This window comes from Natrix helvetica, assembly GCF_964273705.1.
Source record: "Natrix helvetica genome assembly, chromosome: 6".
Classification (NCBI taxonomy): Eukaryota; Metazoa; Chordata; class Lepidosauria; order Squamata; family Natricidae; genus Natrix; species Natrix helvetica.
The window spans coordinates 41,683,779-41,704,317 of record NC_138553.1 but is presented as its reverse complement, the minus strand read 5'-3'; the positions used below and the strand labels follow the sequence as shown (position 1 = coordinate 41,704,317).

The 20,539-nt window shown below is 38.8% G+C and overlaps 1 protein-coding gene across 3 annotated transcripts in view; it reads left to right on the top strand.

The window, feature by feature from the left end:
• Positions 1-20,539, top strand: part of TMTC2 (transmembrane O-mannosyltransferase targeting cadherins 2) — a 253,147-nt gene that overhangs the window by 36,347 nt on the left and 196,261 nt on the right. Inside the window, exon 1 of one of the 3 annotated variants that reach the window (XM_081958578.1) lies at positions 15,649-15,773. The exons of the other annotated variants lie outside the window; for them this stretch is intronic. The gene's annotated coding sequence lies outside the window, so the exon portion shown is untranslated. Of the gene's footprint in view, positions 1-15,648; positions 15,774-20,539 lie in introns of those variants that run through there. 3 annotated transcript variants of the gene reach the window in all.

Here is a 20,539-nt window from a genome sequence, read left to right as displayed (position 1 = left end):
AAGAGGGAGTCAAACTATTCTCCAAGCATCTGAGTGTAGAACAAGAAGCAATGGGTGGAAACTAATCAGAGAGAAGCAACTTAGAACTGAGGATAAATTTCCTGACAGTTAGAACAATTAATCAGTGGAACAGCTTGCCTCCAGAAGTTGTGAATGCTCCAACACTGGAAATTTTTAAGAAGATGTTGGATAACCATTTGCCTGAAGTGGTGTAGGGTTTCCTGCCTAGGCAGGGGGTTGGACTAGAAGATCTCCAAGGTCCCTTCCAACTCTGTTATTCTATTCTATAATAGTTCTTAACTGTAGATGCCATGCTACTTATATAACTTCCTTTTTACAACTCATAATGTATTTTCATGGTTGGTTTACTGTACAATTTACAACAGTAATAGTACTGTTTACCATGCATGGCAATGACATAAATGAACAAAATTTTAGAATTAACAACCTATATATATATATATTGTGATCCTGGTATAAAAAATACTCTCCAATGGCCAGTAAACATGCAAACTATTCCTCTTGGGTAAAAACAAATTGTAACATTGTGTTGCAACAAAAAACAAATTGCAACACTTTGCTGCTTTAAGAGTATTATGTGAGATTTAGAAAGCATCCCACTGACTTTTATGATTAATCAGTATTTATTAATGAACTGACTGTCACAAATTCTCCATATGGCCTACCGTGATATTCTATAATATTGTTTATAAAAATATGTTTCCTAAGCATCTGTTTAAGACTCTCATGTGTGTATCAGCATATTTATTTCTGTCCATGGCTTGTATTCAAATGATACAATTTAGTTAATATAAATTACTATTTTTAGTCCTAGCTTCTAAAATCAATATGTTATGATGTATTTATCCGTGCTGCCATTGCATTAAGAGTTATAGATTTTTTTTCCTTTTTGATGTCCTTATTCTGTAGGGACCAGGGCCTTCAAAACTCTAGGGCTCAACCTGATCCAGTTTTCCCATTCACATGATATGCTACTCCCTTTCTTTTGATGCAGTTAAGTGTGTCTTGTAAATAGGGCCACTATGTTAAAATTTTATCTTGCTAACTTGCTTCAGAATAGAAAACTGTTTTGCAAGATTAGCTTCCTTGTCTCTATTCCGCACATCCAATTCTTGTTCTTTTTAAATGGATGTGAATGTATGTTATAGCTGCTAAAGACGCCTACTGCTATAATTGGACTTCTGTAAAGAACAGTTTTTCACTTGAAATTGGGCTGTTTGGTCTGTCTGTCTGGCATATTCAAGTGTCTGTTAGTTGTAAGTAGAATGTGTAAGATCATTTACAGCTGCAGTGAAAGCTACCCACATGTACTCATTATTTTGTTACAAACCCCAAAGCAAAACCAACCAGTACACTTTATGGCTAGTATTATCATGTTGCTCTATAATATTGACTGATAACTTATTTCTACTGAAGTTGATCATTTTGAAGGAACAAAGATTGAATATAAACAGGGCCATTTTACATTTAACTTTTCATTTTGTAATTTAATTTACAGTGTTATGATTGTTTACACAATTCTAAAAGAGGCAGCTTTAATATTTGAATTGAACAACATGAATATGTGGATTCCCCATAATTATTGAATACTCCACAAGTATTCAATACATTAAACGATAACAAGATCAATATATGATGGTGTAATTTGTGAAGAAGTAATCTGTTGGAATGTCTATTGTGAAAGTCTTTGGGCTATTTCTTCTTGTTGTTGTTAGTTGTGAAGTTGTGTCTGACCCATCGCAACTCCATGGACAACATTCCTCCAGGCCTGTCTGTCCTCTACCTTGCCCGGAGTCCATTTAAGCTCACACAGATTGCTTCAGTGACTCAATCCAACCACCTCATTCTCTGCCATCCCATTCTTCTCTTGCCCTCAATCGTTCCCAGCATTAGCCTTCTCCAGTGAGTCAGGTTATTTTTTTTAATTATGGGCTAGTCCATAAATAAATTTTAAGATAGATTATTTCTGGATTGGATTAATGAATTACATTGGTCTGTTTACAGTATTTGAAGTGAAACTTTTGAATACCACTCCTTGAAGCATTAAAAGAACTGCATGTCCTGGAAAGCTGGTTACTTTAAGAGCTTTCCAAATCATCACTGAACATTTGTTCTTGTTTTTCCAGCAATCTTCAATGCACATATTAATAACCTAAGGGTGTTTTTAAAGTCTCAGGAGGACAGGCTGCTTCATCACTATGAGGATATTTTTTTCCTTCACATAAATTTTGTTGCACAGTCTTTTTAATTTTTTCCTCCATTCAATTGTATCTGATACTTGGAGATTGCCTGGATATTTCCCTGCAATTTTATTGGGCAAAATTTGCCATTGCTTCCTTTCTAAGGCTGAGAGAGTGTGACTGGCCCAAGGTCGTCTAGCTGGCTTTGTGCCTATGATGGAACTAAAACTCAGGGTCTCCCAGTTTATAGCGTAAGGCCAAACCTAGTAACTAACAGTTTTGCTAACTAAATTAGTTAATACATTCAATCTAGAAATCAGCTGAGTTTTTAATTGGTATGGTTCAGTTTTAATCAGGAGGCAGCATTAGAAGAAAACATAATTGTATAAGATATACTTTGTAGCAATACAATGATGTTTTATTAAAATTTAGTTTATATTTGCATAATGTGCATAATTTGGTGGTAATGCAAATACATTTAATATTAGTCTTCCAGACCATCTCTGAAAGTCAAAGTTAGTGGGATCAGTTAGCACTTAAAATGGGTTCATGTAAATGTGCTGGGTGGAATAGCTGTAGCTAAAGTCCAGTAGCTCATGTGAAGCCAACCAGATGGATATGAGAAACATAGGCTAGGAATATATTGCTTTCACTTTTTTAGTAGCTGATAGTGGTGAACCATAATACTGAATTCATACAGCGCACTAAAAGTCAAAATAACCATCAATTTTGGCCTGGGGTAGTTTGTGATTGCAGTTAATATATGATGACTGGAATAGGAAACTTAACATTGTTTTTTTTTCTTTTGAGTTAAATTTTAGTTTAGCTTTCCATTTAGTTTTAAGTCTATTCATAGCTTCTTTTGTGAGTGACTGAGATGTGATTCATAGAAGTCTTAGTTTAAGAATATTTTCAGCACACTCCTACATGTGTTCAGAAATATATTAGTATAGTGAGGCTTAGTATTTTGGTTTACACAAGGCTAAAGCATTCTTAAATGGTGGATATGGAAGTTTTATGGTAAACATTACATCATTGGAAGGACCTTCTTGGTTAACTTAAACCAGTATAATTGGTGGCTTTTTCTTGTGTTTTAGAATTTCCATTATCTGGACAGTACCAAACATTAGCACTGGTAATTGTATACTATGAATATTTGTTGTAATTGTATAGTCCCAGATGGATGTATTCTTCTGCTGATGGAACTACTGTATATTCTGTCTTGGGAGTGTTCTGTTTCTGAAGATCTATCACTAAGATTTTGGAATAGTCTCTGCAATAAGAAGAAATGCATTTTATAAAATCATTTGCTGAACTATAAATATAAGTAGAGAATGTATATAATAATAATGTCTTAATTATCTGACTGAATTTTCAAACATAACATGTTGAGGCAGCTTGTCTTAAAGTTGGGTATTTCTATAAGAAGATAAAAAACAAAACATCACACTTTCTCCCATTCCTAATCCCTGCAATCACAGTTTGTTAAGATTTATTATTGGTTCTTATAGGCATTTGTGAGTAGTTATTTATAATTTTTACTGAAGCAATAATTACGGCTGGTTCCAAGTTTCTCATTTGTTTGGAGGGTTTATATAGTATAATTATATTTCTAGAATTTGTAGCACATGATATTGTTGCATAGGACCTGTCTGCGTCAGAGCCTCTTTCTTCTTGTAATTTAGTACTTGCTGAATATTTTTAACTTTAATTTTTTAAAGGATACATTTGGATAGTTACAAGTGATTTGGATTGCTCCAACTGCTTTGGCTTTTCTGAGGACTATGAAAAGTACCTAGGTTTTTCCATAAGTGTGAGGACCTGGATGTTAGTTGAGCACAAAATATGTTTGTATGTTATGGAATTGTTATGAAGTGGCTTACTTATTATCATTATTTGTTATATCATTTTAATTGGTTGTAGATTTTTAACACTGTTTTTAATATTGTTTTTGCATGCAATGTTCTCTACACAATTACATATTTAACATCAGCGGTTATATAAATAAATGAGACAGACAGACAGGCTGACATTGTACACTACTGCTCTATCTATTACATTTTAAATTTTAGGTTTTAATTTTCTGGACCTTTAGGATAATTTTGAATGATTCTTGAGGTTAAATTCTGGTGTGTTTTTTTTCTTGCTCTTTGAAGTTTAGCAACCTTTGAAAGTTTACTTTCTTTCCATGTTGGTCATGTTGATTCTTTTTATCTGTTTTCTAAATAGCTGAATTGATTATAAATAAAAGTTACAAATATTGACAAAATACACATACAGAAAAAATCATATGGAGATTTGCTATTTGATTCATTGTCAGAAGATTGGTTAAAATGAACTTTTGTACTCTGTTGATATTTTGCATAGGATTTCGCTTTGATTATCAGAGGTTGGTCAGAATGACACTGAATATGAATGTCATTCTTTAAGAGTATCACTCTGACAGGTTGATGGATACTTTTATTTTTAGGTTTAATGTGATAGTTCTCCAGATAAAGTACTGGAAATATTTTCTTTGGATTTTTGTTATGGAATTTCAAACAATGAAACAATTGATTTTGGACTGTAGTCTTTGGAAAATGTGGCACAGTTTTGTTTTTCAAACCCAGCAGTAGTGCTTACTGAAAATGTGTTAATTTGAAGCAGGGGATAATTCATTTTGGCAAAGCTTTGTGTCAATGTGTTCCCCTTGTAAAATATTCATCAAAATAATGACAGGATTTCATGACTTAACAATCAGCATTATATTTTAGATTACTTAAAATGATTTTAATGAATTACTTACAATATATTTGGAAGGTCAGAAGGAATCAGCTGTTAAATGCTCCCAATAGAAGTGCTTAAGTCTACTGTAAAGAAATTGTTGAATTACATGAAATCTTTTCCCCTCCCAGGAGCAATAACAGTAGTATCAGTAATTCTTCTGGTCCTGGAAATGAATACTTACAGATAATTGAATCAGGATTTTCCACATGAGTGTACAAAGTATAGCTAGTAGACAATTGGGGTATTTACAGGATTATTTTCTCTTTAGCTCTTGCTAAATTGAGGAAAATTGAACTTTGAGTCTTTGATAAGATAGATTCATATTTTATACTTACAAAGAGTCAGTTATCATTCAGTCCCAAAAAAGATCTTGCTGGTTGTGTTCAAAACAAATTTCTTTGACTTTAATTAGCAAAGCATATATGAATGGCATTGGCCAAAATATCGCGATCAGAATATTTAGTTGTAGTGCCTGATTAAAGATTTTATGTCTATAAATAGATTCTTATAGGTGGGAGAGATGTCATAAAGACAAAGAAAAAAAATATTTGTATTTTGCTTCTCAAATCATTTCAATTTTTCAGGTTTTCACATTGATAGGAAGACTTTATAGGTAAAAAATATCTGATATTGTAGGTCAGAGGTGTCAAACTGGTGGCCCGCGGGCTGGATGCATTACACACAGTCCATGCCCACCCCAGCTCTGTGAAGGGGAAAAACATCTTGAAAAGTCATGTGATGGCAATGTGATGCTGCGGGTTTTGACACCCATGTGAAGCAATTAAAAAAATAGGCTTGGGTGCCTGAGAAAGGTATACATATTTTAACACCGCATCTATATGTTTTTTCCAAAGCATCAATGTAAACTTATGACATAAAGTAACATTTTTCTCGACAACGGATGTAAGATATAACTATTTATACTGGATCTAAAATAAAAAATGCAGATAATGTAGCATGTCACTAGGGAATAACATTTTGCCTCTTGGAACATTTCCATTTCATATTTCAACTATAGGAATATCAATCAGTGCTAAGAACAGCACAAATCTGGTGTCTGGAATATCTGATTTTGCAATGTGTCTTGCCTCCCCATATGGTATGGAAGCCAGAAAAGTATTAATCACTGACTGACCAACCCATCTATTTTGAAAGGCACGTAATATAAAGGTTAAGGTAAATAAACTGGAAAAAAAACCCCACCTACGGATTCAAATTGTAGCTAATGCACTTTTACTTAACCACCTTTTAAACTTTTATTCTGCATTTGTATCTATGGCTAAGATTAGTATGTTGTACAGAACAAGGTATTACATTTGCTGCTTTCATGTTTAGTACTATCTTGGATATTTTTTTTCCTGAACAAAATGCACATGTGACACTATTGAGAAAATAGAAACAAGTATTGAGCTGGATTTTTTTATGTAATGTCTCAAGAAGGCAATTTGCTAAATAAGAATACACTTCTTTAATCTGAGATATAGAAATAAATTTGCAAAAAATATGACTACAAGGCAATTAAAGTGATGCTGAATTGGGTATCAACTGCAAGTTTTTGTCAATTAAGCAAGCTCAATAAAACACACTAAGCCATGATGGGTTAGTCAGTAACAGACAGAGCATATTATGGTTTTGCTGTGTATGAACCAAGCCAGTATGGAAGTTATATAGCAGTGATGGCGAACCTTTTTCGCCTCGGGTGCCAAAAGCACATACGTGCGCGCTATCACACGAACTCGAGTGCCGACCCACATAACGTAATGTCCCCGCTCACCTGTGTGGACCATGCATTTTTGCACAAGGCTTCCTCGCCACTCCCTGCTCTGGCTGCTTCCCCTTGGATAACACCCAGTGAGGGGAGAAGTTGCTCTGCCACTAACGGGCAGAGATTGGGGTGGGGGTGGGGGGATGCTCAAGTGTGCTCCTGTGTCAAAAAACCTTCCCTTATCATTCTCCTGTGTAAAGATTGGGCCCTTTTTACAATGGCAGGTGTGAGTCCAGTTGCTAAATTCTCCCCTTCTATTAAAGAGGATCCTGGGCACTACAGTCAATAGACAAATGATGAAGAGAGCTGCTGGCACAGGGGAAAGAAAAGCAGCAAGAAAAGAAGAAAAAGCAGCTTTTTCCCCTCAAGGTGGCTGCTCTGTTTCCCCCCCTCCCCCGTGCTAGCACAGAGGCTCCTGCCTGGTCACTGCAGTCCAAAGGGAAATGAGGAAGAGACCAATCTGCATGAGGGAAAGACAAGTAGCAAGGAAATAAGGAAAAGCAGCTTTCCCCCCCTCAAGGTGGCTGCTCTGTTGCCCTTTTCTCCATTTCAGCACCACTCCATGGAGCCTGCCCCACCCCCCATCGCCCAGGTCCTCGCTTCTCCCAAGCATTTCTTTGCCTATTTAATTTCCCCTCCGTAGCATTTTTCCATCGTGTTTCTTGCCGTTTTGGACAGGAAAACAAAGTTTGTGGGACTAAAAAAAACTCCTTTCAATCAATCAATTCCAACTTTGCGAGATCTCTTCCCCCTCCCCAAGTTGTAATTGATTGAAGTTTTTTTTTAGTCCCACAAACTTTGTTTCTCTGCACACGATGGCAAGAAACGCTATGGAGCTGGAAATCAGGTAAGCAAAGAAATGTTTGAGAGAAGCGAGGACCTGGGCGATGGTGGGTGGGGCAACCTCAATGCCCTAGCACTGAAATGGAGAAAAGGGCAACAGCAGCCACGTTGAGTGAAAGAAGCCTCTTTTCTTCTTTCCTTACTGCTTGTCTTTCCCCCCTGCTGGCAGCTCTCCTCATTTCCCTGTGGATTCAAGCGATCGGGCAGGATCCTTTTTAGTAGCAGGGGGGAGGGGGAAACAGAGCAGCCAGCACGGGGGAAAGACAAGCGGCAAGAAAAGAGGCTTCTTTCACTCGTGCTGGCAGCTCTCTCATTTCCCTGTGGATTCAAGTGATCAGGCAGGATCCTTTTTAGTAGCAGGGGGGAGGGGGGAACAGAGCAACCAGCACGAGTGAAAGAAGCCTCTTTCCTTGCCGCTTGTCTTTCCCCGTTCCAGCAGCTCTCTTTCCATTGGGCTGTTTTTCGCCCTTTGGAGGCTTCAGGGAATCCTCCGGAGATTTAAAAAAACTATCGAAAATCAGCTAGCCAGCAGGTGCATGCGCACTGGAGCTGACAGGGCAATGCCTCGCGTGCCCTCAGAAATGGCTCCACGTGCCGCCTGTGGCACGCGTGCCATAGGTTCGCCATCACGGTTATATAGTATATTTATATCAGTTCAATAGATGACCCTTGGTTCATGTAACAATTGATATATTTATACATGTTCACAACAGATAGCAAGTTTTAGCTGATCACAGCATGATAAGCAGGATGAGATCTGACTAAATATTGGATGGGAGAACATCAGGGAATACTTGGGATAGAAGAGTGGACTGGAAGGTTAGAAAATCCTGGAAGGCAATGACAAACCACTTCCATACAGTTGCTGAGAATAAATGGATGTGTTAATGAAGTACCAAGGCTGATCTAAGGAAGATTTTGCCTTTACCTTTGCTATCAAGTATATGTGCATATTTGATTACATATAATTTCATGATTTACATAAATTCTAATGGTAAGTTGTGTTGTTTTGCATAATTTTTATTTTCTGAAATACAGGAAGCTTGAGATATATGCCAGACAGTAAAAAGGCTATCAGCATGATTGTCTCCAATCTCTCTCTTTCTCATTAGACTACTTGTAATTAATTATAATACTTAACATTAATAAAAAATAAAAGCAATGAAATACATTATTATTTTTACTGCAATTCATATACTGAACTACTTTTTTATACTCTGGTTTTTATACTCTAACCAGAGTATAAAAAGAAGAGGAAAGGAGAGAGGAAACAATGGAAGGATGCTCATAATTTTCCTACTCAGTGGAGACAGCATCCTTGTGTGGGTTATTCTTGCACCATCCAATAGAACTGAGTCTGCAAAATTTATGTCCTGCCCCTTCCTGCTGAGATTCCCAACTTTTCAGACTCACCGATCTATTAAACAAGATGTGCTATCGATCTCTCCCTGAATACTGAGCTTTCTTCTTTCCTCTTTCGTTTAACTTTCTTATCCTTTCAGTGTTTCTAGATTTTAGCCCCCCCCCCCAGTCTGTTCTTTTCTTTACAGGCTGCTTGACTCCCTTGAGGAAATCAGCACCTTGAGGTGTCAGAAGGCAGCACTGGTGGCTGCCGATCGCAGGAGGGCATCTGCAGCTGCAGATGCCTCCAGTAAGTTGTTGAGTGACCGCGTGGGTCAGGGGGAGGCTTGTAGTGAGGAATGGAGCCTTCGGTGCTGCATGGGGATGCAGGAAGCCGAGATCGGCTTCTTGGTGCCGTTTGCAGCTGCTTGAGGGCGTGGGAAGCCAGAATCGGCTTCTCGGCACCATTTGTAATTAAAGAAGCGCGGAGAGCCGAGAGAGGCTTGTCCACACTGTTCTTGGCCACGTGGAGGTGCAGAGAGCTGGGATCGGCTTCGCCGCATTGTTTAAAGTAATAGCGGAGCGCAGGGAGCTGGGAGAGGTTTCCACGTGCCGTTTGATGCACACCCTTGATGTTTGAAGGGCTCTGAAGATCTAGTTACATAGGATGGCGACCTTCCGCCGCACTGAAGCTCTGTTTGTTTCTTTTCAACCGGACTCTATGGGACTCAAGGCATCCTCTTCCTCATTAGGGAGGTGGATCAGGGCATGCATTGCAAAGACATATTCCTCTCAGGATCGGCCGCCTCCTGATAACATCAGTGCACATTCTACGCGTAGCATGGCTACCACAGCTGCCTGGGGCACCAGGCCGCCTTTGCATGAGATGTGCAGGGCGGCCACGTGGTCGTCTCCATCCACGTTTATTCAACACTACCGGATTGACAGGTACGCATCGGCTGATGCGGCCTTTGGGAGGTGTGTTTTACAGCAGGTTAGGATTAGTCAGAGGGATTCGTCCCGGACTGTTTCCCACCCGTAATGTTGGACAAGGTTTGGTAGATCCCACACAAGGATGCTGTCTCCACTGAGTCAGGAAAATGTAGCGTTGGCTTACCTGATACGCTCATTTTCTTACCTGATACGCTCATGTGGAGACAGCATCCTGCCCCAGCCTTAGGGTCCGGGCCACTATTGAGGGAGAGATCGTTACTTTTCACGCACACCTGTTTGCATATTTGTTCCGTCATAAAAGCTGGGAATCTCAGCAGGAAGGGGCGGGATTTAAATTTTGCAGACTAAGTTCTATTGGATGGTGCAAGAATAACCCATACAAGGATGCTGTCTTCATTTCTTCAGAAAATGAGCATATCAGGTAAGCCAACGCTACAATCCCAGATTTTCTGATCTAGCTGCTTAGATTTCAAGGTACATTGTCAGAGCTTTTGTTTTCAAGACAGTCAGTACCCAGATATTGGATTAAAAACTGAGCATGTCTCACATAATAAATTCCTAGGTTATGTATGTGTGTGTATGTGTATAATATTCATAAGTTATGAATCTGAGTATATGTATGTAATTACAAGGCAGTATGCTTATTTCATAACACATAGTGAATCTTGGAAAGATTCAGTGCTGCCACAAATTTAATCTCTAGATCAGGAGTGGGTTCCTGCCAGTTCTAACCTCTTCTATAGAAGAGGTTCCACAAATCTACAGTGCCGTTTAGAACCGGTTCCAGCTTCCTCCCCCCGCCCGTACGCATATCATCAAGATGAAGAGCGAGAGGAGGAATTCTGGGAGTTGAAGTCCACAAATCTTAAAGCTGCCAAATTTGAACACCCCTGGGTTTTTTTTTCTAAAGAGTTAGGGGTTCAAGGATCTTGTAACTTGACAGCTTTAAGACTTGCATGCTTCAAATGCCCGAGTTTCTGAGCAACATTTTGGTTGCTAAGTGCCAAGCCAGTCCCACTCGGTCACATGGCTGGCAAGCCACTCCCACCCAGTCACATGGCCGGCAAGCCACTCCCACAAAGCAAGCCACACCCACAGAAGAGGTTCTAAAATTTTTTGAAACCCACCCTGCTCTAGATGTAATCTCCTTCACAAAAAATGATTGGAATTTTATAATATCTGTATTTATTTAAAATACACAGATTGGGTGTAACTAGAGGCCCAGATTTAATTCTCAAACAAAAGCCACTACTTCTATATAGGAAAAAAATAGTCAGCACTCCAGGAAGCTTACAAAGCCCAATCTCCGCTGTGGTCAGGTATTGTCTCATCACAACTACAAGAGCCCTATCAGAGGAAATTGGTGATCAAATTTCAATAACACAGATGTAATTGTAGCCTCTATAGCTTCAATTCTAACCAAGATAATAGTGCTATTGTAAACCAGATGATTACCAGATTTGTTTTATTCTTTGAATAATTATTTTCTATATTAATTCCTTTTACTCTTTGATGGTTACTAAATATTTAGGCATTTTTGATCATTCACTTGCATGTATGTATACCATCTTGATAATCCTGAAGTAATATATTTGATATTAGTATATGTGTGCTAACCTTCAGGACTAGCTTCTCATAGCAACTCATACAAGACTGAAGTTTTGCAATTCAAAGAGATACTTGTAATAAATAATAAATATCAGAATAAATACAGGCAGCCATCAACTTATTGCGGTCCTTTCAGTGACAATTTGGAGTTATGATGGCATTGAATGAGTGGTGGTTGCAACTGGTTCTCTTCTGGCTGTCCCAGCAATCCCACAGTCACACGATCCTGATCTGGATGCTTGGCAAACATTCACATTCAGGACCAGCTGCAGCACTCTTGCAATCACTATTTGCAACCTACCCGGCTGGCTTCCCTGGAAAGTCAATGGGGGAGCTACCAGGGAAGGTGACAAGTCTCTGGGATAATTTTTCCCCACACATACACACTCCCCCAGCTCCTTTGTGATCACATCACACCAGCCCCTTGCACACCCTGAAACAGTCTCATGCAGCCTCCCTGACCTGCACCTTGCACACTCCACTCAGCCTTACACATTGTTTGGCCACAAAAATTCCAGTCCCACTTGCTGTGATAAATCAAGGATTACCTGTAATTTTTAAGACATCATCCTTTCCTATATGTCTTTACATATATATATGCATAAAATTGCTAAGAATAATAAATAAAAGAATTGTTCTGAAAGGTATATCAGACAAACTGGAAGAGAATCTAGGATTCCTTCTGGAAAAGCCTGGCACAATATACCTATAGTGCAGCGGTTCCCAACCTTTCTGGCATGGAGGAGGTGGCAACAGCAGAGAGGGAGAGGGGATTGTTTCATGCGTGTGCGCCACTTTCACAAATGCAGTTTTTTGTGCAAGGGCGTGTGCGTGTGCCAGTGACGTGTGGTGAGGTTTATGGCTGGTGAGGCTGGTGATGTCATCAGGAAGGTGGGGAATGGGACCACGTGTGCTGGAGGTTGAAGCTGCCTCAGCCTCCAGCACACGTGATCCCATTCCCGCCTTCCTGAGCGCGCTCCGCCGGCTCTGCGATCCCCAACAGCAGCTGCTTTTCAGTGCTTTTCAGTGCTTTTCTGTGCTTTTCTGTGCTTTTCTGTGCATCTGGCGTTTAGGACATCCGGCTATCTACCTAAACGCCAGACGCACAGAAAAGCACTGAAAAGCACTTCGCCTCCAAGCCACTTCGTCTTGATGACGTCGCCGCAGCTGCTGGGCGCGGCTGGACGGAGGTAACCAGAGTCCCTTTTTGGGAGAGGGGCGGTCTAAAAATCTAAGAAATAAATAAAAAAAAGTGGCGCCGAGGGGTCCGGGCGGACGAAAGAGTGAGCGATGGAGGATCAGGCAGCCTGATCCTCGGCCACTCGTCCGCCGGACTGCCTCGGCGCCACTCTGGCTACCTCCGTCCGTCCGTGCATGGCAGCTGCAACGACATCATCAAGACAAAGTCCAGCGGAGGCAGAAATGTTGTCGGTGCTCCCGGACTTCGTCTTGATGACGAAGCCACGAAAGCGACTGGGGAACGACGAGAACCTACCTGCCTCTGCTGGACTTCGCGCACTCCTCGTGACTGCAATATACGTCCAGAAGCAGCTTTTGTGGTTAATGGGGTTTGGGCTTCCAGCCCAACAGCCTCTGCCACTTCTTGACGTCTATTGCAGTCGCGAGGAGCGTGCAAAGTACAGCGGAGGCAGGAAGGTTATTGGCGCTTCCGAGAACCCGCCTGCCTCCGCCAGTTGCCCAGCTGGCACCGCCCCGCGTGCGTTCCTCCTCCTCCTCCCTCCTCTTTACTCCCCAAAGGCTCTTCTCCTTACGGGAGCTTAGCGGGAGCCGTGTAAAAGGGATGGGAGGAAATATATATTATTATTATATATTATTATTTCATGATGAGAGGTGAGGCTCTGCCTCCCCTGACCGCATATCCCTGGCGTGTGCTCACTCATCACTTCTGCGGGCTGCATTCTGAATGGGCTGCAGCTGGGCACTAAGCCACAGATTGGGGTTGGGGATCCCTGCTGTAGTGAAACTGTAGCAAACTGTGTGTGCCATGTCTAATTGCTGCTTGATCCTTCTGTACTATTCTCTCACCTTTATGTCCTTTCCTTCTATTTTTGTACTCTCTCCACCCAAGAACAATCTTGTCTTGGTGGCTCTTTTAATGTTTTCTTTGGGGATTCTTTTTAGTGATAAAAAAGAGGACCTAAAGCAATAATCCTGTTATAAAACTATATTATTTGATATTCTGAGGAAGTAGAGTGTAATCCATGAAAATATATGCAATAATAAATTTATTAGCCATAAAACTATAGCATACTTACCAACAAAAATAAACTTATGTAGGATTTCAGTGCTTCGAATTACATAGTGCCAGGTCATATTAATGTTTTTAAATTTAACAAATCCTTTGGTATTTAATAATAAAATAAGGATGTATAATGTAATCAGAAGGAAAATGACCTCTTTTTTTTTTTCTCAGGCTAAAAATAAAAACAGTCTGTATGGCTTCATAGGTAGTAAATGTGGCACAGAGCCCAAGAGAATAAAATTGTTTCAGTTGCACTACTAAAGATGGTTAAGAACCTAGGTTTTTTTTCCCCTCTGGTGTGCTTTGTCCGTCTTATGTCATTCAGACCTTGCAGTAAAAAAAAAATTAGATATGTTTACAAAATCCTGATATCATTTACATGTTTCTAAAATATATTGGCAGCATGCTTTTAAACAGCAGAACTCATCCACACAAGTAACAAAAAGGAAGTGAATGTATTTGATTTAAGTGATCTAAAGCACGCATGCAGCCAAATGGTACCAACCGGTACAGGAATCAACCCCTGGTTTAGGCATGAAAAAAAATTGTTTATTTTAATATATGCTACTAAATTTATAAACTTCTTGATTCTATTATAGCTCGTGTCTGTGTGTGTGTGTGTGTGTGTGTGTGTGTGTGTGTGTGTAAATAGAGAACATGTATATTTACCTCCCAGTCAGATTATAGGAATGCACCTTACCATCTGGAAGCTGTAACCACTCCAGAATGAAGCAGTATCATTAGTTATGGAGGCATCATGGGAGCTCATGTAAGACATTACTTTGTAAACTGTACTGGATCCCAATGGGTTTACGGGTGCCATTCACCCATGAGATTCTATATGGCACAGGACCAGATTATTGGTGTCTATCTTTGGTTATATCATCCTGTCCCATATGTTGTTATAAATTGGGCATAGTCTAGGTTCCAGCCCTGTGGAATAATTTCCCCCTACACACACTCAAGCTTTGATTGGCTCCGGTCCTTCTTTCCCCCTGTAAGCTATTAAAACCTGGTTTTGGTCATTTGAGGATTTGGCCTGGGATATTAAATGATTGCCAATCTGGAGAGGTGTTTTGATGATTGGATTGCATTTCTTTTGTTGTTATTGATCGTTTTTATTGTTAACTACCCAGGGTTGCTGTGGTGGGCAGGCAGCCATATACATGCTTTTGCCAGTTAGAATAACTATGGGTGACCATCAGTTTTATGTTGCCTGCTGTTTTATTTGATTTGGAATGGTTATTTACATTTTTTATTCTTCTTTCTTAGTTTGCACTGTGAAAATCCTTGTGATTAAATTGGTATAGAAATACTATGTAGTATATCAATAAATACATAATGGAAAACAAACATGTCAGCCAGATACTGCAGCCTGCTGAGATGTAAAGGTACAAAAGTCATTTAATAGTTTGGCTTCATATAAATTGGCTAGAGACAGTTATCATTACAGCTGGTTCAGTCCCTGGAGATTAAGGTAAATATAAATTACCATAACTGATATGAACTATTAAGACCTTATTTGTGGAGGTTTGCTGTTTTACAATATTTGGATGACATGGCAAATTGTTATATGAAATAATGGTTTGGAAGAAAATAAAATGTCAGGTGGATTTTGTTGTTTATTCAAACTTCTTTTTAAATTTTGGTCCATTTCCTTCTTGGTGATTCTTAAAATATCAGTTGCTAGGGTTTATTTTACTAGACTGAAAATTGGCACTCATCCTTGCCTAAAAGAAAAGTGCTAAAAGGCTTTGGATGCAAACATTCCTTTTTAAAGAGTAACATTCAGACAGCAGCTATGGTTAGGCATGTTTTGTTCTAGTCTAATTTTTTGACAGTGCATAATAAATGCTGAGTAATTTATATGACTTCCCAGAGCCAGCACAGGAAGCTCTTAAGTCAGTACAAGAAGGCCGCCCTATGTTGATACAAGAAAGCCTTCCTACATCCTGGGATGGATGCCAGTATTAACACAGGCGTAATAAAAACCCCTAGATATCCTACTCCATTGCCAAGCAGAATTTCTAGGGTAAGTGTGTGATTCTAATATTACCCAGATTCCACAGGTACCAGAACATCCTACAAGGAAGAAGTCATGCTGGTTAATGGTTAACTAATGAGGATCATAGTTGATTTGGAAAAATACAGGCCAAATTTAATTCCCCTTCACACTTGTTAACCTAAATACTTGATGTATAGACATTAATGGGCAGACTTTACATAGAGAAAATATTGTCTCTATTGATTCCTACTATGTAATTCCTATGTCTATGTGTGTGTGTGTGTGTGTGTGTGTGTGTGTGTGTGTGTCTGTGTCTGTGTCTGTGTCTGTGTCTGTGTATAGAATTTTACAATAATTACCGGTAAGTTTCTCTGTAGCTTCATATACTGTATACATCAGTGACGTGCAGTGAGGTTTATGACTGGTGAGGCACTGACACAGTGCTGGGTTTCAAATATTTTTAGACTTGTGGACTTCAACTCCCAGAATTCCACAGCCAGGCATGCTCAGTTCCAATTTAAAGCGACAGCATTTGTTTTTCTCCTTTGCTCCTTCTTTCTTTTTCTTTTTCTTCTCCTTCCCCTCCTTCCTCCCTCTCTCCCTTCCTCCCCCTCTCTCAAACACACACACACACACACACACACACACACACACACACAGACAGAGAGAGAAGTTGGATTGGACTATCTCTCCTACCCCTTCCCTCTCTCATTCACTCTCAAACAAACCCCCACTCACACAAAAGTTGGATTGGATATCTTTTCCAGTGGCTTGAAAGCAGCTCCTCTGCCATCCCCCCATTCCCCTGCTGCCTTTCCCAAACACCTCCACCATTGCAAATGCAGCCTGCTGTCTAGGTGGGAAATGCCTGGAACACAATAAAGCCCACCCACCACCTCCTGCTGGCAGGCTGGGGTGAGAGGAGAGGCAGAGAAGCCGGAGGGGAGCCGATCCGAGCCTTCCAAAAGAAAGAGGCTGGGGGGAAGTGTGTGTACTACAGCATGGCTCTTTGCCTGGCTTCCTGCCTCCTCCTGTGGTCTCCTCAGTGCTCGCTTGTGCTCTCCCTCCCCAAGTGTAGTTTGATTGCAGGTGGAGCCACGTTGCCTTTTCAAACTTGTAATCAGTGAAGCTGGGCTAAATTTTTATATAGTTTTATCCAGCTGTGTGTGTGTGAGAGAGAAATGAATGGGGGCCTGGGGAGGAAGTCACTACACTTGGGGAGGGAGAGCACCAGTGAGGAGCCATGCTGTAGCACACACACTGGCCCCACAACGTGGCTCTGCCTGTAATCAAACTACTCTTGGGGAGGGAGAGCACAAGCGAGCCAGGGTCCTTCCCTCCAGCCTTTGCCCAAAGCCCTGCACAGCACCAGGAGAATGAAGTTTGAATTCCTCCCCCTCCCTCCAACCCACACATACCTTTTCCAGCTTTTTTTAACAGTTAAGCAGTCATCCACGGTGAGGCAGTAACTAGCTCAGCTTTTTCCTTTTACTTTTTTTTTTCATGATGAGAGTGGTGAGGCTGTGCCTCACTTGCCTCACCTGACTGCACATCACTGGTATACATAATATTGTAGGAGTAACTAAAAGTGTTGCTTAATTTAAGCAATTAAAAAAAAATTAATAAAACATTGAGACATCCCTTTCACTTAAATTCTTAAATAGTATAAGGAGAAACTTTTACTGCAGTCCTGAGACAATTGACCATTTGTTGTGTATTACTATTTTGCATAGTTAGAAATACAGAAATGCAGAAGCCGGGGGGAAATAGCCAAGCCTTTTCATCTAGAAATTTTGGAGAAATTAATTTTTTTTAGCTTCAATTATTTAGGAACATAAAATGCTAATTTTTGAAAACCGTAACACCTTAATGTTAAATAGTTTTCTCATGAAACATTTAAAAATGTGCTTCATTATGTAGTGTTATGTGCTATGTCATATATTACTGGTAAAATTCAGAAGTGTAATTTTCTGTATTTAACTGGTGCTTTTGAAAACATTTTAAACTGTCCTTCATATAAGTCAATATAATATTAATGAAGATTACAGTACAACAAAACTTTGTTTTAATGGACTCAGTAGGGAAGAGGATATATGTGTTCATAAATGTCCTTTAAATACAACTGTATGGAATCATGGTAATATATATGTTTTTGTTTGATGACATAATTTGACACCGAGATGATATAATTTATATGACAGCATCACACAAACGACATCATTGACACAAATATTACCATTTGCATAATGATATTATTGAAGATATATATAAATTATTATGCAAAACTATTCCATTGGAAGAGCAATCCAGTGCATGTATGTGTGTGTAGGTAGGTAAGTAGGTAGATGGGTAGATAGACAAACTACTTTAGAGTGAGATGGCTGGCCAAATTTCTATTTCTTATACTGTTAAGAACACTTCTGGGGAAATAAAACAACAAAGTGATGTTCTTTCTTGGCTGTCATATCTGAAAAACATTGCCTAACTTGTACACATGGCATGTCTTTGTTACTTCAGAAACCTACTAGCATAGCTAGTGCTATAGACATAAAACTATTGGATTTTTAGAATTACTTTTAAAACCTAGTAGTAACAATTGTACTAAATACTATAATCTTGCAATTATAATTTGTAGGGATAGCAAGCATCTGAGGAATATGATAATGAAACTGCTGGACCTATTTTTTCCTTTTAGTTTTCTAAATGGGGAACGTATTGATAACATGGAAGGCAAGTTCAGAAATGCATGTCCTCTAATTGACTATTACTAATTAATGCCTTGATTCTGTAAAAATTATATTAATATAATCAATATAATTTTTTTACCTTCATCTAGCATTTTTCAGAGCTACATTCCACATCCCAAAAAATTGTCAATGTTAGAGTGTATACATTCCTTCAAATCCCTTATAAAACTCATTTTGGGCCTAAATGCTTCTGCTCTAACTTTGGTTTTTTTTTAATATTACTGCTGTAAACCCCAAATATATTTGACTGAACTAAATGTATATGGATAGTCCTCGACTTACAACAGTTTGCTAAGTGACCATTCAAAGTTACAACCAAAGAAGTGTTTTACTTACGATTGTTATTCACACTTATCCTTGCAGCATCCTCATGGTCATATGATTTACATTTTGATGCTTGACAACTGCCTCACATTTATGCTGCAGTGTCCTGGGATTGTGTAATCACCCTTTTCAATCTTCTGACAAGCAAATTCAATGGGGAAAACAGATTAATTTAACAACTGCCGTGATTCACTTAACAAATTTGGCATGAAAAGTTGTAAAATGGAGCAAAACTCACTTAACAAATTTCTCACTTAGCAACATTTTGATAGTAAGTTGAGGACTACCTGTATTCTTTCATCTAGTCTGCACCTCATTTCTCTTTTTTTTCCTTTTTCTATGTCTTTGTAAGTCTTGTTCTCTTGTATTTCATGAAACACTTTATGCATTAGTAGAATTGCTTGAAGTCACTGTAGAATACCTATTGGTTTTGGTAAACAATATTCAATATTCTCTAATGTAAAAAGATGCTACATTCATTATGTTACCAGTGAGACTATGGCTTTTGGTGAGAAAGTAAGCATATATAGTATAGTGAAAATCAGATGTGTTAAACCTAACTGAGAACAGATCTTTACTTTTGGTTTAAGAATTCCATGTCTGTGTTTGGTTCTAGAATAATAATTTGCCGTATGTAGAAACCTAGACAACTGGATAAATGATGGTATCCTGCATGTGCTCTCAACTGACCTTGTGCATTGTGACTAATCAAGAATTTCAATTTTATGAATGTCAGAAAATTAATTCTCTGTTCCTATTTGCCTTGCCATGAGCAGTCTTTATACTCTTTCTTTTCTCTCTCCCGAAGCAAATAGGAAAAAAGGGGCTTTTAAGCTAGCTGGTGTCTAAAGTGATTACTGTCACCATTTTCACTGGGACTTTGGATGTGACACCTCAAGTGGAATATACCTTGGCCAGAAAAGCTAAAATTTCAGGACCAAATTGGATTATTGTGATGCATTACACAAACAACTTAAGTGCTTTTGGGAAGGCATCATGAAAACTTCATTAACTATAGACTTAATAAAACAAGATAGAAAGAATAAGGCAGTGAAATCAGTTTACGGGGTTACATAGGTAAAATCATTTATTTCTGGTATATCACTTTATATGTCCATATGTTACATCCTGTTTTGGCATTTTAAAAATATTAACATTTAAATATATATTTTATACATATTTACTCTCATTTTTTAAAAATGTTTTTTTTAATTGCTTATTAAAATTTGAAAAGTGTCAGATTATATGGATAGGTAGCTCCAATGCACACATTGTTTTCCTAAGCATGGTTTAAATTAACTGAATTGGAAATTTGTTGAAAAAACAAAGTTTCTTTTTTACATCTATTAGAATATTATGTGTGAGAGAGAAGACCTGGAAACTTAGCAAAGACATTTGTTGGGTATTTTTTGGGATTGAACATTTCACTCTTTCTAATAAAGTGAAATATTACAACTATTATATCCCAACCAATAAAACAATATGATTAGTTGACTTATTTTGACTGTGTGTTGCTTATTTGCTTCCTCTACTGCAGTACTAATGTTTGCAGATAACTTTGTTGTTATTTTATAAAAGCAGTCTACCCAAGTCTAGAGCCTTACCAAGCTAAGTAATAGAATCAGGTTTTTTTTCCCTGTAACTGATCGTCTTTATTTTCAGCTTGTTGAACATGCATGGAAATGTTGCAAAAATCTTTCAGCTTAATGGATTTATTTTTGA